The sequence below is a fragment of the Aulonocara stuartgranti genome (assembly GCF_965226115.1).
Source record: "Aulonocara stuartgranti genome assembly, chromosome: 23".
In the NCBI taxonomy this organism is placed as follows: domain Eukaryota; kingdom Metazoa; phylum Chordata; class Actinopteri; order Cichliformes; family Cichlidae; genus Aulonocara; species Aulonocara stuartgranti.
The window spans coordinates 32,326,753-32,349,049 of record NC_138958.1 but is presented as its reverse complement, the minus strand read 5'-3'; the positions used below and the strand labels follow the sequence as shown (position 1 = coordinate 32,349,049).

Here is a 22,297-nt window from a genome sequence, read left to right as displayed (position 1 = left end):
CACCAGGTGTATATAAGACACCCAATGCTGCCATTTCCTAAGGGCAGAGTGTAATGATGACAGCTGAATGAATGACAAATGATCCAAATATCAAGATTATCCACAGAGCTGGTGAGTAGACAAACATCTAATGACTGCATGGCCACATGAAGAAAAACTAAACTGTTTTGTTCCCCTGTATAAATCATACAAAGTAGCTGAACATATTCTACTTCTAGCTGATGACTTTTCTTCCACATTATTACAATATGTTTGTTTTGTTGCTTTCAGGTGCCATTACAATCCTCATTATCGTTTACTTCTTTGCTTTTTTTCTGTGAATTTTCAATATAAAATAGGATCAAATCTGTGCTAACTGAAGAAGAATCACTAAATACGTGATTACTTTTCACATTTCTGCTCTATAAAAACTAGAACAAATTAAAAGCAGAGAATGGATGATTCGATGAAGATTCTTAGCATATCAGCGTATGCAATCAAATGCATGTTATATGGATATACTGGATAGTTATGTCCACTCAAAGTAAATTCCAAAGCCTGCAGTTGATTAACTGTAAAAAAAAAAACAAAAAAAAAAAAACACTATGACAATATAATCAACCACATTTTTAAAAGATACATCAAGAGAGGACATACTGCTTATCTCACCACGGTGCATATTAGCCTAGCCATATTACATTATTATTTTTCTCAAGGCAGCTAGATAACACACACATTCCTCAAGTAATCCAAGCAGATAAAAGCATCTTTAGAGCTAAAGCTCTAAACAAGCCATGCATTCATGTTGTAAAGCATGCATGCACTCTAAAGTCACGGTGTAATGGAGTGCAACATACAGTATTCAAATCTATAAAGAACATATTCATGGGCTTTTCTGGAAAGATAAGCCTGCGCTGCCTGTCTTGACAACAAAAATAATGAAAAAAAAGTGCCCTGAATGCCTGAGAATAAACACGCTCCAAGAAATGATTATACCAAACAAACCTCAAATGTGTTTTGCCTCTCCTAGTGTTTTCTTGGGTGCTCAAGGGGAAGAATTGTTTTTTTTTCCCTACCTCGGTGCCAATATGAGAGCACAGTCAAACAGCAAATAAACCATGTCTGGTGCCATAAATAAAAGAGAAGAATTGAGTGTGCACACTTGCTTAGATATACTCCAAATATTGATACTCATTTTTCAATGTTTCAGACGCATGGGGTTTTGTAGTCCACGTGCCCAGAGAACACATCTTTATGGTGGTGTCTTTATTTTGGTCGTGTACCACAGTGTCTGACTTTGATCGATCGTTTGCTTGGTGTTTGGTTAGACAACATGACACTTGACCAGAAAGTAAAACCAAAATATCTCTGTCGCCCCCTGGTGGCCGGCCTCCTGGCTGAATCATACAAACTTCAGAGAGCTGTTTAATGGCTCAGCCACACTAGAGTTAAAATAGAAAGGGAACTTGTGATGCACCTGATGCACTATTCACCAAAATCATTTTGGTGGTGTCTCTTATCTTATCCACACATCCATCCATCAATCCATTTTCTTCTACTTATCCATTTCAGGGTCGCAGGGGATGGAGCCTATCCCAGCTGCTATAGGACAATAGGTGGGATACACCCTGCACTCTAAAAAAGTAATTCATCAGGCCTTTTACCACCACTTGACTAAATCCATGGCTGCAAGATAAACATTCTAAATTACTGATTAAGATAGACCTTTTAAGTTGCAAACTTTATTTTTTGGGGTTTTGTTGAATTAATAATGTTGGTAATTGCATTCAATTAATTTTATATGTAATTTGAAATTAAATCCCAATGTTAGTGGGTTCAAAATAAAATTCAACTTGTAATTACTTAAAGAAATTGAATAGGTAACTTATTTTTTCTCCACTGTAACTTCTGATTTCAAGTTCCCTCCCCTGCCCACTTAACTAGCCCAGGCAAATTCACATATTGTGAATATGGCATGATGGACTTGCAAGCTTATGTAAAAGACATTTCAAGGTAAGTAACATTTCATTTACAAATAACAGTTCTAACAAAGCAAAGCATTTGTGCTAGTCACTTGTAGTGGATTTGTGTATGATGTTATGCTCATACAGTTAAGGACATTTTTTGCATTACCACATGTAGGTAATGCTAGCCATTCTAAACCTTAGCACAGGAGAGGATAAGACTTATAAAGTTTCATTTGACAAAGGTCTTCAGCTAGAGAGTGCTGCTGTGGCTAGGAAAAGCAGGTTTTGCTACACAATGCAATCTAATTTCGATCATAGGCTGATTTTGTTTTTCTTTTTAACAAAATTAGAAGCCTTTAAGCTGTGAATAGTTTTGTCAGAGGGGTAACCATAGAGGCTCCTTTTTTCTGTCTGGCTCACCTATTTTATGTCTTCATAAAACTTGCATGACCTATACATAATATTACATTGTAAATGATTTTGGTTACTATTGTGATACAGCTTAAAGTAAGTATTGTTCTTGATCTTAAGAGCTGTAGCTATCTTTGTTTTTTTTAACACATCAGGTTGTGTGAAATATTGTTAATGTCATTCCGATAGCATCATTCTGCATTGGCTATGTGAATCTACTTAACATTAAGACTTTACATTAGTATATTAGTATAGTGTGATAATCTAGGGTCATTAGTGCGTTGTTAAGTTGGGACATATTTTTTACAAAATGGTCTGGGAGTGAACAATGTGTAAATTTGAAACCTCTGCAAAAACAGGGTTGCTAAAACATTACAGATTACGCCATGGTTATGGTGTGGAATGTCTCTCTTGTCTTCACTAAGATTGTTTTTGTTCCCTCCAAAACTTGGGGTAGCCTTAGATCACATCTATCATCTTTAACTAATGTATTAGAGCATTAATTAATGCAATATAGTCTGCAAGATTGAATTCTTCTGTTTGTGTGGTCCACAGATAAAGGAGACGTTCAAGAGTTCAACCACTGTAAGCCTTGAATGGCTACACTTGACCATTGCAACTGATGGATGTCATTTTTTCCAAGGGGAGGACCTAAAGGAGTGAGAATCAGGCAGATCAACGACATGCTTCTTGAGGTAGGACAACTATTTAGACTTTGGGTAGCTTTGAAATGCACTTTGTTGGCAGTAACCCATGTAGTTTATACTCATATTTTTTTCTTAAATATTACAATACAATTGAAATACTTAGAGAAGTAGCCATCTGCTGCCTTATCACATACCTTGGAGAGACGGAAGAGGACCTTTTCATGCGGTTTGGTGTAAGTAATTCAGCATCGTGTGTGTGTGTGTGTGTGTATTCCACTGATCATCTGAATTCATTAAGATTCAGTAAGTATAAATGTCTAATGCATAATCCACTAACCTATTTTTAATTTGCTTTACAAGGACACCAAAGAATTTAAGGCCAACCTTGAAAGGCAGGTGATGAAAACTGCCATCATCGGTGACCAGTACACCCCTGGATCTGACCATACAGTGGGGCAAAAAAGTATTTAGTCAGCCACCGATTGTGCAAGTTCCCCCACTTAAAATGATGACAGAGGTCAGTAATTTGCACCAGAGGTACACTTCAACTGTGAGAGACAGAATGTGAAAAAAAAATCCATGAATCCACATGGTAGGATTTGTAAAGAATTTATTCGTAAATCAGGGTGGAAAATAAGTATTTGGTCACCTCAAACAAGGAAAATCTCTGGCTCTCACAGACCTGTAACGTCTTCTGTAAGAAGCTTTTCTGTCCCCCACTCGTTACCTGTATGAATGGCACCTGTTTGAACTCATCATCTGTATGAAAGACACCTGTCCACAGCCTCAAACAGTCAGACTCCAAACTCCGCCATGGCCAAGACCAAAGAGCTTTCGAAGGACACCAGGAAAAGTATTGTAGACCTGCACCAGACTGGGAAGAGTGAATCTACAATAGGCAAGCAGCTTGGTGTGAAAAAATCAACTGTGGGAGCAATCATCAGAAAATGGAAGACATACAAGACCACTGATAATCTCCCTCGATCTGGGGCTCCACGCAAGATCTCATCCCGTGGGGTCAAAATGATCATGAGAACGGTGAGCAAAGATCCCAGAACCACACGGGGGGACCTGGTGAATGACCTGCAGAGAGCTGGGACCAAAGTAACAAAGGTCACCATCAGTAACACACTACAACGGCAGGGAATCAAATCCCGCAGTGCCAGACGTGTTCCGCTGCTGAAGCCAGTGCATGTCCAGGCCCGTCTGAAGTTTGCCAGAGAGCACATGGATTATACAGCAGAGGATTGGGAGAATGTCATGTGGTCAGATGAAACCAAAGTAGAACTTTTTGGTATAAACTCAACTCGTCGTGTTTGGAGGAAGACGAATACTGAGTTGCATCCCAAGAACACCATACCTACTGTGAAGCATGGGGGTGGAAACATCATGCTATGGGGCTGTTTTTCTGCCAAGGGGACAGGACGACTGATCCGTGTTAAGGACAGAATGAATGGGGCCATGTATCGTGAGATTTTGAGCCAAAACCTCCTTCCATCAGTGAGAACTTTGAAGATGAAACGAGGCTGGGTCTTCCAACATGACAATGATCCAAAACACACCGCCCGGGCAACAAAGAAGCATTTGAAAGTCCTGGAGTGGCCTAGCCAGTCTCCAGACCTCAACCCCATAGAAAATCTGTGGCGGGAGTTGAAAGTCCGTGTTGCTCGGCGACAGCCCCAAAACATCACTGCTCTCGAGAAGATCTGCATGGAGCAATGGGCCAAAATACCAGCTACTGTGTGTGCAAACCTGGTAAAGACCTATAGTAAACGTTTGACCTCTGTTATTGCCAACAAAGGTTATGTTACAAAGTACTGAGTTGTATTTTTGTTATTGACCAAATACTTATTTTCCACCCTGATTTACGAATAAATTCTTTACAAATCCTACCATGTGGATTCATGGATTTTTTTTTCACATTCTGTCTCTCACAGTTGAAGTGTACCTCTGGTGCAAATTACTGACCTCTGTCATCATTTTAAGTGGGGGAACTTGCACAATCGGTGGCTGACTAAATACTTTTTTGCCCCACTGTAAGTAGCAACCATTGTGATGGGAACAAAAATCCTGGAGGGCCAGGATTTCCCAAGGTGCTGTGTGTTACTCATGGGAATAATATAAGATCTCAATCTGAGCTAATGCAAGGATCTGAAATACACTTTTGAAGTTGTTCAGAAGCTGTTCCTTGACCTTGATAGAACCAGCATTATGTTCAAAATGCTGACTCTGTTTCAAAAATTGTTAACTGTTTTGAATCCTGTAGGTGTAACATTGACCTTAAAGGTGTTTGCTGCATTGTGTAAAAGAAAGATGCAAGATCTTGTAAAGTTTGGTAGGCATTGAAAGTTGACATTTACTGAACACTTGCTTGGAAGTATTACTGCAACAAAATGTTTTCTAAGTGTTTTTTTTTTTTTTTTTACTAGTTGAACACATTTGTTTCTGTGGTCTTAAATACATAAAGGCATATTGTTTAACTCGGCTGCGATGGTATAAATTGAAGTTTCTGATTTATTTTCACTTTTTAAATATAAAGTGTTGAATGCCTACAGTTAAAAAATAAAAAAAAAGTTATTTGCTAATTGTTGAATGAATTCATTTTTTAAAAGCTATTACAATAAAAAAAAATGAGAAAAAGCTAAAATGATGATAATAATGAAGAAAATCAGCAACTTAATATTTTAAACGATTAAACTTGAAAAAAATTGCTTTTGTAATTTATTATTAATTACATAACACTTAAAAATCATTTTAAATAATGTGGAAAATGTAATTGGAGAAACATAATTTTTATGAGTAAGCAACTTAAAAACATGTTTTTAAGTGGTAATTAAAATCACCTTTGATTATGGAGGAAAAGTTAAGTCCCCTAACTCTAGTTTGTTGGTTTAATATAATTTCAACATAAGTTATCGTAACTCAAAAAGATTAATGGAAACTGTTGTGTTAATTTTTTTTTGTTGAGCTTAAACAATAGTTTGTAGAGTGTGGACAGGTCACAAATCTGTTGCATAGACAACAATTCACACTAGTATTCAATTTAGAATCACTAATTAACCTAACCTCCACTAACGGCATGTCTTTAGACTATGAGACAGCCAGAGAACCCATGCAGACATGTGAAGAACATCCAAACTCCACACAGAAAGGACCCAGCCAGATGGTGGGCCCAGGGCCTTCTTGCTATGAGGCAACAGTGCTGCCCACCATGCTATAAAATTAGTTTTTACATTTGTGTAGCTGTGTAACTTGCATTGGTCTAACCCTTCATGTCAGTTTGAAATCAAGACAGCTTCCTGGTAGCTGATAAAACCTCAGCCACCTCCCTCCATGTTAGCAGATGGAACAGGAGAAAAACTGGAGAAAAAAAATTACAGTAAATTGTTCTGAAATTAGATTTCTGACAAACTAAAGTCATATTTGAAAACTTACAATGCAACTCTTCTCCCGGTGTCTGATTGCTTTCGGTTTAACAAGTCGTGTTTGCATTAACCCTTTAAGACCTACCATAGAACCAAGTCTGCCAGAGCTTATATTATATTTTTACATGTTGTAGTGCCATTTCTGGAAGCATTTCAAGTTGCTATACATCAATACAATCATTATAGCCCAGATTTTAATAATATGTATGCATTAAGTGCATGGTAATTACATAAATTGAAAAAAAGTGCAATAAACTACATAAAAATTGAAAATAGCATCAAAATAAACTATTTCCAGCAGTGCAATTTGAGTTCTAAGCATTCCAGAAACTATTCAGAAAGTCTTAACGTCAAACATAACTTTTAAAAACACCAGTTTAGGCTGATGAGGCTCTGAAGGTTAAAAAAACTACATTTTCCGCGAAAATTATGTCACTTCCGGTTTCGGGCAGGAAACTGCACAGTGTGAAGCTCTAAGTTAAGCACACTATGGGAAAAAATGTCCAGAACAATCAAGGACGCAGCCAGCTATGTGAAGTTCCAAGGAGGGGTGGGCAATATATCAAATACACACGATGCATCGCGGGATTTTCCACGTACGATGGTTAAAGTGGCTTTATCGTAACCATCAAGACACATGCACACATGCATGTATTTTTCTCCCACATGCTGCAAATGCATCATTTTCCAACCAGAAAATCTTCTACCCGGTACACTGCACTGAGCTTGCATGTTTATATACTACCAGATAGAGAATATACTCGCTGTTATTTGGATTTCACAAGGAGGATGTTGAACAAAATGCAGTAATTTGCAAAACATGCCGTAAAACTATTGCTGCCAAAGGTAGAAGTACCGCGAATTTATTCTATGGCAAAACGAAGAATGTTTTGAACCCCGCATGCCAACATTCCCTGATACATCAAAGAAAAAGTCAAATAAACTAGGTGTGATACCTGTGGCTCTTCTACGTCAGTCTTTTTTATAGTCGCTGCCTAGACTTTTTTTTCTGTAATTTGAGGGCATCACATTTGTATTTTACAATTTCATATGTTAGAAGCAATGTTCCCTCTAAGTTGCGCGTGTGCGCAATTGCGCACTGCTGGCACGGTCTGTGTGAAGGCAAATTAATGACAACGTGAACAACCATTGGAGATGTGAGCAGGACAGACGGAAACAAATGACGGAAAAAGTGTGGACTTTATACCAGTTTTTAAATTGTGTTGATAGGCCACGTAAAACCAGTTATGATAAGAAATATATATACATACAATATTAGACTTTCTTCCTGAATACTATCGTTACATTTACTGTGGGAAGAGACGGTAAAAACTGTGTTTTATAAGGTAAACGCTCGAAAGCACTCTCCGCCTGTGAGCAAAACCAACCCCCACCAAAAAAAAAAAAAAACTAAATGCAAAATGGCATTTAGTTGCTTAGGAAGGGGCGAAGTTTTAGCAGTGACGGCGGTGTTTTGAGATGTAAGAAATTTGCAACTTTTAGCGCAAATCTTGTGTAGTTAGTGTGTAGTCTAGTCAATAGTTGGGATAAAAAATCAGCCCGGGCATTTTGACTGTAGACGGGCCCACCAGGTATTATAGGAAAAACCATAAAGCCTTTGAATGAAAACAAACATCGTTGTGACAGTGATGTACACTGTCTTGTTGGTATATATGTATCACTCTGATAAACTTAACTCCCTATTCTGGTATTCTAAACAGTACTTTGCCGAAACCAAGAGACTGCTTGGTCGAGTTAACCTCCTGAACTATCTACAACATATGGTGGAAATCTGACATTAAGACAGAGAAGACTAGAGGTGACACATGACCATTACTGAATATTAAAAATAATAAATGACAGATTTAGTGATATTTTGACAAACTATTTATTTATCACATCAATAAACAGCATGGCAGGGCAAAATATTTTTTTCTAACATGGCAACCTTTAAAAAGTGAAAGGAGACAGAAAGACAGATGAGAAAAAATAAATCTTAATTGACTTTTTGATGGCATTTTACACAGTACTGGTACAGTATCTAGAAAATGTGGGAAAATACTGGCATCATATACATACTTATGTACAATAATGGATTTCTATACATTTGACATCAGATGAAAACTTTGTTTGTAAGTAGAGCAGGGCGATATGGCCAAAAATATTTATCGATATAACTGACGATATAATTGATTGCGAGACAAAATACAACTCCACAACATTACTAGCACAAAAAAACCCCATCTGTTTATTTTCACTTAAACAAGCAGCTGTTTTTTATGTGCAGAAAAGCTATATAAAAATTTAACAGTCCAAATGCAAATTCCTTGCTGAAAGTTTAACCAAAAGGCATTTCCAGTAGAAATGGGCTGACATATCCTGAGCATAACCATGTATAATATCCACTGAAGTTAAAAAGAGGTGCTTTGTAACATTAAACTGTAGTGTGCCAAATAAAAAAGTCAAATACGTGTTTTTTGGACCATAAGGTGCACGGGATTATAAGACACATTAAGCGAAACAAAGCAGTCAGATAAATAAAACTATTCAACTCATTCTTCTTGCTTCCTCCACTTCTGTACCATTGATTCATTAATCCTGTATTGTATCACAGCTGCTCTATTCCCATGTTGTTGCAGTAGGTTAGTCATTAATTGCAAATATTAATGACTAACCTTCTATTGTGGATGGATTATCTCAGTTGATCTCCTGACTGAAGTTTGGTCCGTTTACAGCATCCTGCCATGTGATTGCATTTGTCTCTAACCATCAGGAAACTTCATGTTAACTTTTATCGAGTGGAAAAGTGTTAGTGTTGATTCCTCCAGCTTCACTGTTTATGTTATACTAACATAGCTGTGTCGCCAGTGTTGCCAACTCCTCAGTAAGGAAAATCGCTATTTGTTGTCCTAAAAGTCGCTAAATGACGTCATCGCCTAATTTGCATAATAGGTCATGCTAATATAATTGTAACCTATGTTGTTGAAGAGAGAGATAACATCGTGGAAGAGACATAAAGTGAGTAAAAAAAAACGTAAATAAATACATTTATAGTTTATTTAGAACTACAAATTAAATTTATTTTAGCAATTATTGTTTTTTTTAATGTCACAATTCCAACCCTGCTCCTTTACCCGGGCTTGGACTGGCAAAAGTGACCCAAAATAGGCACTCTGGTGGAGTTACTTTGTGTGTGTGTGTTTATAAGTAGTTTTAAACCTTGTGATCCAAAAAACAGCATAAGAGTAAAAGAAGAACTGACTGCGTTACAGTCAGTGCGGGAGCAGCGGCTTCGCTCATGCACGATTCATTTGCAGTTTGGACGCATAGGTGTGAACATCTCCTGCCCTGATAGCAGCTGGGGGAAGACTATGCTCCGCCCGTGAGCGCTTTGGAACAGGCGAGGTGCCCACGGCAGCACCCGCTGCTTGTTGAGAGTAAAAGCGATACGCACTTTCACGTCAAAAAGTCGTCATAAATAAGTCTCCAATAACACCAGAAAAAGTCGCCAGATTTGTCGCTAGTCGCTTTTTAGAAAAAAGTCGCTAAGGGGGTCTGAAAACTCGCTAAATATAGCGACAAATTCGTTAAGTTGACAACACTGTGTGTCGCTAGCAATCACGTAGCACATCATTATATACCAGCTCGCCCAACTTCAGTAACCTTACTAACGTCACTGCTTACTGTTTAGTTTCCTGTCTTCATTTATGTTGGAAGTGATAGCAGAGCTGTATGTTTGAATTTTTTCAGAAATCTCTCAGTCAGAACATGTTACATCATGCTTAGGTAACTAGCGAAACTAGCGAGCTAACTTCCACTAACTTCCAACTCCGTTAAATGTAATAAATTCTGTTTTCAGGACCCAGACTACACCCAGATTTACGAGCACCTTAGTCCGATAAATACGGCAACAATGACGGCCTGCTTGCATGTTCTACATAAAAAAGTGCTTTGGTGGGTATCTGACGGACAAACACCAAACCAGTTCCAGATCACTGAAGTGGCACCATTTTTACAAACCAATTCTGGTTCATCCGTTTCACTGAACGATCCGCTTTCTCCCTTATCATTCTCCGTTAACAACATGCTTTTTCGGCCATGTGCACATGCGTGTTTTACCCATATTCTATCGCGATATTTCATTTTCTTATCGTTGCCTAACACTGTACCGGTATTACCGTAAATGGTATAATATGGCCCAGCCCTAGTTGTAAGATTCGGATAATTATTTGTTAAAAGCTAGAAATTTTAAATGAGAATAAGAAAGAAAAGTATTTCTTTGTGCCCTGGCAAAACTTTGCTAGACCCGCTCCTGCACAGTTACCAGCTGTCAGCCGCTTAGAAAAGGATCCTGGTGTTATTTGTCTCTCCGAAACAGTTCATAACTTCCCTTCAACTCATTCATGTTACCTAAAAGGTAAACCTGTTTGTCCATCACCTGTTCAGCTCTGATGATTCAGTAAGGACATCTCCTGGTTTCATCTTCGTGTTTCCCTCTCACCACATATCCAACTGATATCAAGACCAGCAGCTTTTACAGCTGTGGCTCCAGCAAACATCAGCTGATACTAGAAAGTATTATTAAATCAATTCTAACAACAGCTTATCAAGTTTAAGGGTGCTTCTGTTGTTTAACACGACCTCCGCTAGTTTCCTCTTTCTGGCGCAAAGTGGGTTATAAATAAGCAAGAGAGACGGGACTTGCGGCAGAAACGCCGATCAGCTGATCATTGATCAGTTTTGTGATTGAAGTAGCAGCAGGAGAGGGAGGGGTAGAGAAGAGAGAAGAAGAGGCAGCTGACAGCGTAAAGAGACAGAATAACTCCAGCTTTATGTCTTTTTTTTTCACTCTAGCTGAAGTACGGGACAAATCGTGTTTATTTTCAGCTCAATATGAAACGTGTAATATTAACTCTGAATACAAGAGGATTCCGTCTTTTACGGGACGGTTGGCAACTCTACTAACTAACCTTATGAATAAAATAAAGTTCACTATCAGTAACATCATAGCACCCACCCAGCAGTATAGAAACTCCGTCAAGCTAGCTAGTACGCAGTACGAGTTATTGTAACTGACGGTAAAAGGTTAGCAAAACGAAAATAAACTATATCTAAACTTGGTTTATATCTGACCCAGTTAGACTGCAGTTCATAACTTCTTACCTGAAGTTTAGTTCACCTGACAATCGCACCAGCGGCCGCCGCAGATCTCTCCTCCTCCGCCTCGCCTCCCCTTTCCCTCATCCACCTGCTGGCCTCCACCACTTGCTAATTTTACTGAATGTGTGAAAGCTCCACCATAGCCACCACCAAACAGTTGAGTTATTTTTACACATCTGCCAGCATCTGTCCAATCCGCCACCTTTCACTGTTTACACCGTTACTGTCACGGTTCTGGGTCCGTTGGACCCAGTATTTTGAGTTTATTGTGTTTTGATTTAAGTTTGCATCAGGGATTGTGTTCTTGTTCTCTTGTCGTGTTATGGTAATGTTTATGTCTATTATTAGAGTTCCATGTTCTGTTTATCTGGGTTTAAGATGTGGGTTTAGTTTCATATGTCATTTCAAGTCTGTCTCTGTCTAGTCTGTGTCTTAGTAAAGTGTGTTTTGTTTCCTGTTTTATTGTGAAGGTCTGCGTCTCATGTGAGTGTGTTCAGTTTTACCTTTGTCTCGTCTTGTTGATTATTCCCAGCTGTGTCCACCACCTGTGTGTAATTCCCCTGTGGTTCTCTGTGTATTTAAGTCATGTCTTCAGTCATTGTTGTTGCTGGTCCGTCTGTGTTTTCCACCCTGCGTCATCTGTGTATCTACCATGTCACATCCGTGTGCTCTCCCTGCTGTCCATCGTCATTCTCCTCTGCTCGTTCTCATTCAGGTTTGTGCTTTGTAGTTTAGTTGTTTCCCAGTATAGTTTAGTTCCAGCTCCATTTGCCGTTTGTATTTACTTTCATGTTCAATAAACCACCTTTACACCTTCACGACTGCCTGCACTTGGATCCTCCTTCATTTCCTCCACACGGCTCACCTCACTCGCCGTGACAGTTACGGGGGATAAAAACAAAAATTTACCATCATATCCGATGGCCAGTCCAGCAATGTATTAGACTGTTGTTTTCAACAGTCTGATACACTGGTCATACACTGGTCATTATATGCTGTATTTTGCAGACAGAGAGTTACAGGACTCTACAGACTCATACTCATAATACAAGTCAGAGCTTTATTAAAAAAAGAAAGTTTTGTTTTCAAAATTGGAGTTCAAGTTATTTTTACTTCCAATAGTGTTAACATACTAAACAGGTCATGAACAAGATTTTTTAAATTTTCATTGTAAGTAGCCTAAAGCAGTTAATTAAAAGTAGTCTAACATAGATGTAAATGCTGTAATTTGATTATTTTAATAAACCATGTAACTTAGATGGATTCGATGCTGACGTGACAACAGTGCACACGTCTGCTGTTGCTCACAGTGGTCCAAGGGACCGCTCAGGGAGTTTGTGTGTTTTCACACATGAAAACTTAGAGGGAACATTGGTTAGAAGCACCTTTTTAATTTCAGTTGTTTATTTATTTATTTATTTTCTCTCATGAATTATTACTTGATGTACTTTTTTGTTGCTGTGATGTTTGTTAAAGGTTTAGTGTTGACCCCAGAAAGAAGCTTACTGTGACAGTATTGTCATTTGTGAAAAACCTCTGTGTGCAACGGATGGTTAAAAAATGGTTCAAATAAAACATTTCAATCCATTCCGATTTTTTGTAATATAAATATGGAATTGTTGATTTGAATGAGTACACCAGAGGAATTTTAGGCACTGGTTAAATATAACATCTGTTTTTCGAGGTTATTAAAACATATCACGATATATCCAGTATCGCAATATAGCCAAAAAATATCACAATATTAGAGTCCTCGTATCACCCAGCCCTAGTTCAAAGGTGTTTGCATTTGGACCTGATAGCAGACATGACTTTGATACCATGTTTCCACACCCCAGTCACAGAATGGCACAGCATATTTCTAGTTTTGGCTTCAGTTTGTTACAACAGGAAGAAGCTTAGATCTGTAATCTATCTCCTTGTATTGTCTGAAACTACCAAAAAAAAGCTGTAACAAATGGCTCACAAGTTCCTGAAGTTAAATAAATGTTTTAAATCTGATTCTTTTATACGACCAATGTGGAAAAGCCTAAAATTTCTCAGTCTGCTTAATAAGAAAATTAACTAGTATTTACATTTGAAAAGGAGGCGTTTATTTCAAGAAGAGAATAGAGAAAATTCTTGAACACTTCACTTGAACATAAAGGAACTTTTGAATATGTAAAGACATTTCATTCCTACTGTGTATTCCTGCCAATGAGGAAATATTCCTGCAGTCAGTGTTTAGAAACATGGTTAGTGATTCTTCAGTTACTGGTACGTTCAAAACAATCCATCCTTTCTGAAACTTAGGAGAGGGTGCATGGACCAAAGCAAATCAGAATGGTTGAAAATAAAGAAAATACATGGTTTTCAGTGGCTAAGTCAGAGTCCAGACCTTAACCATGAGAGAAGACCACTGAGATGCTGTGGCATGACTTAAGAAGAGCTGTGTAATTAAAGCATGTCATAAATATTAATGAACTGAAAATATGTAGGAGGAATCATCTAAAATTCTTTCTTTCCAATGTGCAAGACTCATTAGCATCCACAGGAAATCTCTGATGGAGTTGCTACTGTTAAGCTGAACTGAAAATTGAACCGGCTATCAAACCCCAACCCTACAGATGATTGTCCGAAATAATACTCACAGCATCATTTAAGCAAGGGCAGCCTCACCATGAATGTAGTTCAAGGTATATCTTCCCAGTATTTATTTGTTGGCTTACTTTCCAAACTGTTCTAACTTTTCAGGGGGTGATTCACTCATGTTACAATTATCAATATTGAGAGTTGAACGAAAACTCCTCAACTGAGAATATTAAGTGAATCCCACAAGCAGCCAGAGGTGGATATTGACTACATTTAAACATCTAAAGGATGTTCCACCAAAATAAAGCAAAGCATAGTGTTAAGATTGCATAAAAGCTTTACCTATACGATCTAAAGAGAAAAACTTGATCAGAATGAAAGCACCAGTGGCAAATCATAACACTGTGTATACAGTAACCTGCTGCACCCTCTACCACAAGTGATCTCAATGAACCTCTCAGTTATTTTACAGGAAGCACCTATTCAGTCCAGAAGGTCAGCTCAGAAACGTTATCATACGTATATCTGTCTGTCCCATGTAAATATATTTATCTTCCAACAACTGAGAACGAAGGCTGTTAACAAGACCAACTGGGATAAGATGAGAATAAGATTGCTCCACATTTTGTCTGCCTACTCCCAAAATCAATTTGGGAGACATTATTTTGAGAAGCAAATGTCAAATTTACATACTGGGCTCAGAGGATAAAGACATTTAAACACGCAAGTGCATCAAATACACCTAAAATAATTGGTGCTATGTTTAGTTTGGCAAGGACTGACAAAATTCTGGATGGTGCTTGTGCACATGCAATAGTGCATATTCTATAATTAGGTCTAGATGTCAAATGTACAACTATTCAAATGGGTTAGTCGGGTCCACTGAGGAATATGTGCTCATTGAGAGCAGATGCTGATTGAAATCAAGCGTGCACACAGGGAGATATTAATATCACCTAAAGGATTATGCCAAAAAGCAGTACAACATATTACACACAGTGCCTCAGAAAGTAAAATTAAATCATTTCCTATGTGGTGTCTGAGGGCCAAGCTGAACTCTCTGTATTTAATTAATTGAGCTGAGAGAACTATAAACAGCAAGCCTTTGACTCTTCATCCCATTTCCCCCTAAAGCTTGTTGGATATAAATATCAGTATGGAACCATGCTGGGCTTTCACAATGAGGAAAGAGGAATCAGACAAAACTTGCTTTACTTTATTTAGTGACACCACCATTTGTATTTGAATCTGGAAGCCATAGCAGGCATACAAGTCCAACATGCCTTCCATTTCCAATGCGGGAAACAGCTTTGTTTTTGACGCATGAATTTTGAAATGGATGATTTCTGAAATTCTTTCACAAGGATTTTCCAAATATTCTCAACATAATGGACTACAGAAATTTTAAATTTAGACCCTCAAATTTAGTTTGACAAGGAATGTTAGTTAGGAATTCTTAGTTAGCGTATTCTTAGTTAGCGTATTGTCTGTCTTGTCTTAATATTGGTTTAAAATGGAGCACTGTAACAAAAAATAATTTCCCCCAGGGATCAATAAAGTATTCTGATTCTGATTCTGATGTGCATGGCAGCAGAATACAGAAAGATGCCCTAACCCAAACAAACCTTTGCTTTCCTACTGCACTGGAGGTTAAACAATCTTTGGAGTTGGACCAAGAGAGGTTTATCCATCTGCTATTTGACCACTCTGATGAAAATCCAATCATCTACTTTTTTTTTTTTTTTTTTTTGCCTGTCCCGTTTGGCTCTTTTGCCATCAGAATTATTGTCTAAAGGCAAAAAAAGATGCCCAACGGATTTACTTTACCAAATTGACCATCCCAGCCTTGCCATAATGGTCCATTTGATTCACCTTTTATTGTTTATTTTATTTTCACTTGCTGAATACGGGACAGACTTGACTGGAGGAAAGAAGGGGAGGAAGAAAGAGGGAAAGAGAAACAGCTGAGAAGAGGGACGGGGGAGAAGGGCAAAAAACAAAAACCAACAGAATCCAATCATCTACTTGACCAAAGGGGAACCAAGAGACATCAGAAGTCACAGTAGCCAGCTTGGCAAACCAGCAAAAGTCCCATCATCAGAACCTAATTAAAAAAACCCGGGGCTAGGAGACTTAGATCTCCACTCTTCCAACACTAAGCGTGGTGGCAGGGGAGGGGCTCAGAAGGCTTTTGCAGCAGACTCACATGTGGAAATGGGAAGGCAGAAACAGCCAACATGCAGCCAGAGCTGACAGACTGTGAGATAAGAGGGTGCTGGGAAACACAGCTCTGATTTGTGATACCACAACTGGTAGAAATGTGAGCTGACCCTCAAAGGTGTGAGCAAAGAAACAAAAAAAAATAAGCACTGTGATTCATACAAACTCACTTTAATTCAACAATGTAATCACAAAGCTGTTCTATTAGACTGCAGAGGATTGCTGCAAAGGACATTAGACATTGCCAGGCTTTCTTTGTGTTCGCTGGTGTGATAAAACCTAAAACCCCAGTCACATATAAGTCTTTCTTAATCCGGTATCTCTGCTTCAGCCTCTATATGCGTTCACATAAAGGAGTCATCTGACAAATCGTTACTTCTTTAACAAAAACTACGCAAGCGTGCAGAAGCAAGGTGTGAAACATTAACTGTTGCTGTTTCCATAGGAATTAAGATGGCAAGTAGCACTCGGGTCCCGCTAAACTGATTATAAGCACATGTGTGCACCTCTACATAACTAGATATTAGAGGTGCACACATGTGCACCAACAGGCCTGGAGCATTCAGGTGTGTGCTACCACATTTCCAAGGAGTAAGTAATAATCTCAGACGAGCAAAACCCAGAAACCACATCAGGCTACGTCCACAAGTACACGGGTATTTTTGAAAACGGAGATTTTCCGTTTTCGTTTAAAAAAATAATCCCGTCCACACGTAAACGCAGAAATGAAGGAAAACACTGCTAGGAACATGCCAAAGCAACAGATGGCGATATATTCCTAACCGTGTAGAAATGTTGGCCAATCAGAAGTCTAGAAGCCTCGGTGGGAAATAGTAAACAAGGATGGGGCATAGAAGTGTGAGGGAGACAGTAACTGTGTGTGTATATGTAAGCATGTAAACACTGCAGAGAGTACAATTAACAGTAACAGTATTGTAGAAATTCATTTCACCGAATAACGTGGCGCACAGTGTGACGTCAAAAAAGGCGCACACTTTTGACACTGCGTTTCCTGCGTTTTCTCCGCTTTTCTTGTCCACACGTAAATGCAAAAACTGAGTTTTCAAAAATATCCACCCTGGCCGGAGTTTTTAAAAATCTCAGTTTTCAGTGACCGAAAACGCCGTTTACGTGTGGACGAAAGGTGCAAACGCATAGAAAAATCTGCGTTTTCAAAAATACCTGGGTACGTGTGGACGTAGCCTCAGACTCTACAGGCCAGTTAGCATGTTAAATGTTAGCATTTATGAGAGTATAATTAGAAAAAAGACTGAACAAGTATGGCTTTTTTTTTCTCTAATTAAAACACGGCAGGAGGTTTGCAAAATTGCAACTGAACAAAGGACACAACGTCTGGAACAATGCCCTTTGGAAAGATAAGACCGAAGTGGAGTTGCTTGGCCATAATTCATACTTATCGTAATCTGCATGAAAACAAGCGCTCACTCTTCCTGCTCAACAAATGACAAGGGCGGAGCCTTATACCACGTGATACAGAAGCTGTGCCGTGTGATGCTAAAATTAGCAGGGAAAAAACAACGGAGAGCACGTCAGGGATGACGAGAAAGTGACAGGAGTAAATCCGTCCCGGTCAACCACCCAAACATCAATAACGGGAACCTTATACAGCGCTTCCCTATACACGTCGAACTCCCGCAGGCACAAAGAAATTACATAAGCTATCACTTATCACCTGACCAAAGATATGGCTCCCATCAACACTGAGCAAAACAAGGGATTTAGGAAAATGATCAACACCCTAGACAAACGCTACACAGTGCCGTCCCGCAACTATTTTTCTATTGTTGCACTACCTGCTCTATACACGCAGCGTCGAGCAACGGTGGAGACGGAATTTCAAGCAGTACAACATTTTGCGGCAACAACAAAACGTGAGACATTTGTTGTTTTTATGTTTATTTATTGTTTTTATGTTCAGTCTCAACTGTTATGAAGATGATGTGCAGTTAATAAGTGCAATAAATATTTATACTGGAAAAGAAAATCGCGATCTCAATTCTAAGCCAAAAAATCGTGATTCTCATTTTATGCAAAATCATGCAGCCCTACTACCAACTGTCAAGTTACAGTCCTTGGGGACTCATAATGTGGGCCACAGAACCTTGACCTCACTGAGTCACCAATAAACTCCTGTATATACAAAAATACCCTAAAATCAAATGTGAGGACTGAAAGCTGTAACACAATGTAACAAAATAATGATCCTAAACACATCAGCAAATCTACAACAAAATGACTGAAAACGAAAAGAACCAAAGTGTTGCAATGGCCCAATCAAAGCCATCAACCCAAAATTCCTCTACTGATGACCTCTGACGTTGTCAGAAAATGATTACTGTTGCTAAATGTGGTTCTACAAGATATTATAGCTGCCAGGGAAAGATTCAGCATAAGCATGGTGCTAGAACACACCCCAATGGCTTTAGAGATGACTAACCTATCTTAACTGCACCAGCAGTGAAAATGTGACATTGTTTCAGCTCAGGCTTTTCATTTTTTGTTGGTTTGTTGTCTGCAAGAAAACAATAGGAGGCATCTGCCAACTGAGCATTTGAGATATTAACAGCTTACTGTGTTGTCATTCATCATTTTTGTAAACAAAACGAGAAAAACACAGATGACAACATGTTATTTAGTTTCAATGTCGCTGTGCCATTATTGTAGTATCACTACAGCATGCATGTTTTTGTGTCCGATCCTGTAAAAACAACCAGACACACTGACAAATAACCAGGCCATTTATTGTTCTATTCGTGTGCCAAGTTGCTGAAAGGACTTGTGTTTGAAACAAAAACAAAAAAAACCCCAGTGTAACCACAGTTTTGGGCTACTGGATTCAAATCTATCTGCACCTGCAGGGTCATATGCAGAACTGTGTGACGTGTGGCTAAGCTCTAGCCAACAAGATTATCAAATGGATGATAGTCACAGACATGATCACAAGGTGCTAAGCTCGATGGAAAACAGAGTCGCCTGTGCCGCTTCCCAAAGCCTGCTCCACCGAGAGGCACAGAGAGAGCAGTGCTGAAAGAGCGAGGGCAAGATGGGGAGCGTAGGAACTGCATAGGTCACAGCGCATCAGTGAGAAAAACAGTGAACACCCTCGGAGAAAGAAAAGAATCAGAGAAAACTCGTACTGCTGTAGCAGCGCAAAATTCAGGGCTTATAAAAGATGACAGCCTTGTAAGTTACAGCCTCCTCCTATCAGTAATTACAGTGTAGCCAGACAGTCATAAAATCTAATGCATTGTAAATTATGAGTTGTTACACAGAAACCATTAATTCTGCATGAGAACAGGCAACTGGGCAGTGCTCTCTCCATTGGTTTGCCTCCTCGTGCTGCGATTAAACTGACAATTAATTACTGAGAGAGAAGGCCAAGCGAACAACAACAATCCGATACGTCACTGATCCCCTAAGGGAAATGCTCTTTGCTGTTTGCCCTGCTCCAAGAAGAGGTCAAAGGCAACAGCTCCAATGGCCTGCAGGGAGATGCTTCGACACAGCAGCAATTACAGGGGTTGGATGCAGTGGAATTCTGTACAAAATAGTTAAAGAATTTAATCAAGCAAGTAGAGTTAGGGCCCAACAATTTAGGAAAAAACAGCCAACTGATTCTTCAGCATAAATAAATGTTTACTTCACCTCTAAAATAAATCAGACCACAGAGAATAATACTGCCGGTTGTGTCCTCACAGAGTTGAGACGAGTCAAAGAAGCATCATCTTTTAGGCAAATACTACATTATTAGCAGAATTAGAATCACTCAAATAATGATAAGAACTCTTTGGCCAGTCAGTGACCATTTTTTGGGCTTCCTCTGATTTTGCTGACAGCTCTGCTCAAAGATACCCTGAAAAGTGTCTTATCTCTAGAAGCACAATGAAGCATTATTTGTTTGTGGGATCCTATGATGTTTGCATTATGCACATGCACAGAGGACAGCAACTAGCCCCTCAGCTGTGGCTGCTGCAGGCTTTTATAAAAAAGGAAAACTATATATATAAAAAATGCAGATCTTCTCACTGTTTGGTAGGAGGGGCTAAAATGGCTCTTTTTCATGTTGAAGGTTGCCAAACATTGGGTTAGGTGATCTCAGAGACATAATAGAGAGCTTCCTCCAAAGGGTGGCTGGGTTCTCTCTTAGAGATAAGATGAGAAGTTCAGCCATCCGGGACAGGCTCAGAGTAAAGCCCCTGCTCCTCCACATCAAAAGGAGCCAGTTGAGGTGTATCGGATAAGGATGCCTCCTGCCCGCCTCCTCTGTGAAGTCTTCTGGGCATGTCCCACCAGGAGGAGCCCCCAGGGCAGCAAAGGACATGCTGGAGAGATTATATCTCCTGGCTGGCCTGGGAATACCTTCGTGTTCCCCCCGACAAGCTGGAGGAGGTAAAACTGGAAACAGACTTGAAAAGAAACAGTTCTGGTGAAGCACTGATGCCTCAAAGCTAGAAGGTCTTAGTTTGGTTCTCTGTGGCATTTTTTGTCCCCTGTGGCTGCATAGGTTTCCTCCTTCCTCCCAAAGGAAGCATAAAGTCCAGAGCATAAAGTGTTCTGGACTTAAGGTAAATATGGCTTGTCGTATAAAGTGCTTTGAGTGGTCAATAAGATTAGACAAGCGCTAACAGATTTTGTCACCAGACATAACCTGTGTGGGGGCTGTGTGGGGGAGAGCTACCTCCTCTGTGAGCTCCACAGTTTCTGGTCAATCAATTGATCTGTACAAACTAGCAGATTAAAGCGTGTTGTGTGAGTTAACGTATAGCCTGAGATCAATAAAACTGATGTGTCTGTCAGATTTTAAGGTTAGGGTAGTGTGCTCTTTTGGGGAATAAACCACTAAAAAGACACCACCCACTCATTATTTCTCCAAGGATCAAAAATCATAGAGATGTGTTTCTTTGACAAAAGCCTCTTTAGCTAACATAAATCTAAGCACACCTCATTAACCAGGGACCAGGCTATAGTTTCCTTTTTGTTGTCATAGGGCTAATGTTAATTAGTTACAGTGTGTAAATGTACTCATCATTATAGCTGGTGAAATCAACTTGCAACAGCTTGTTTAAGGCACTTTTAACAATGTAGGCTGTAGGGCTGGGCGATATGGCCTAAAATCCATATCACAGTATAATTTGAAGCATGTGCGGTAACGATATATATTGCGATATATTCTTTTCTTCTGTATAACGTATGTTACACACTATAAGGCACACTTAACATCCTTTAATTTTCTCAAAAATCGACAGTGTGCCTTTGTTAAAAGTCCGCAAGTTATTTGAACTACATCACTGTGGAGTAAAATTCCTTCTGACCGAGGACGACTCAGTTGAAGCGTGATCGGCAATCAGTGCAAACATACATTACAGTCTTATATAGGAATTCTGGTTGGGCTTACTGACCTCGAACCGATTTTGTGCAGTGTACGGCGCGCAGAAATCTGTCAAAAAATGTTTTAGTACGACTTTGGTTAGCTATGAAGGCGCACCGCTTGATGGATTGGCGGAGCATTACGGCTGCCGTAGTCAGGAGCCTTGCGGAGTAATCCAAAACTGGGTCCAAAACTCCGTCTTCTTCAGGTCCCAAAGTCAAACGAACACTGCGGCATCACTGAGAGTTAAAAACTGTCTAAATTCATAAGTGGTCCGCAGGTGCGCATTCGCTGTCAAAATAAAAAACACGCACAAGGGTTAGGGTTAAATTTAAAAACTGTACTTTTGAGTTAAAATATATATTTATAATTTTAATAAATGACAAATTAAAAAGGCATGAACATTTTTTTTGTATCGAAAAAATATCGAACCGTGACACCAAAGTATCGAACCAAACCGAACCGTGAATTTTGTGTATCGTTGCACCCCTACCCAATATGTATATTTAGCATTTTGCCACAGTTACT

General features: G+C 39.2%; 1 protein-coding gene and 1 long non-coding RNA gene across 4 annotated transcripts in view; one reads left to right on the top strand and one right to left on the bottom strand.

Annotated features, from left to right (window-relative positions):
- LOC309699707 (beta-1,3-galactosyltransferase 1-like) overlaps window positions 1-22,297 on the bottom strand; it is a 182,454-nt gene that overhangs the window by 157,219 nt on the left and 2,938 nt on the right. The window lies entirely within an intron of this gene.
- LOC309699744 lies at window positions 3,017-3,433 on the top strand. Its single transcript, XR_014274457.1, has 3 exons — window positions 3,017-3,052; window positions 3,168-3,237; window positions 3,365-3,433. It is a non-coding gene; the product is annotated as an uncharacterized lncRNA (long non-coding RNA).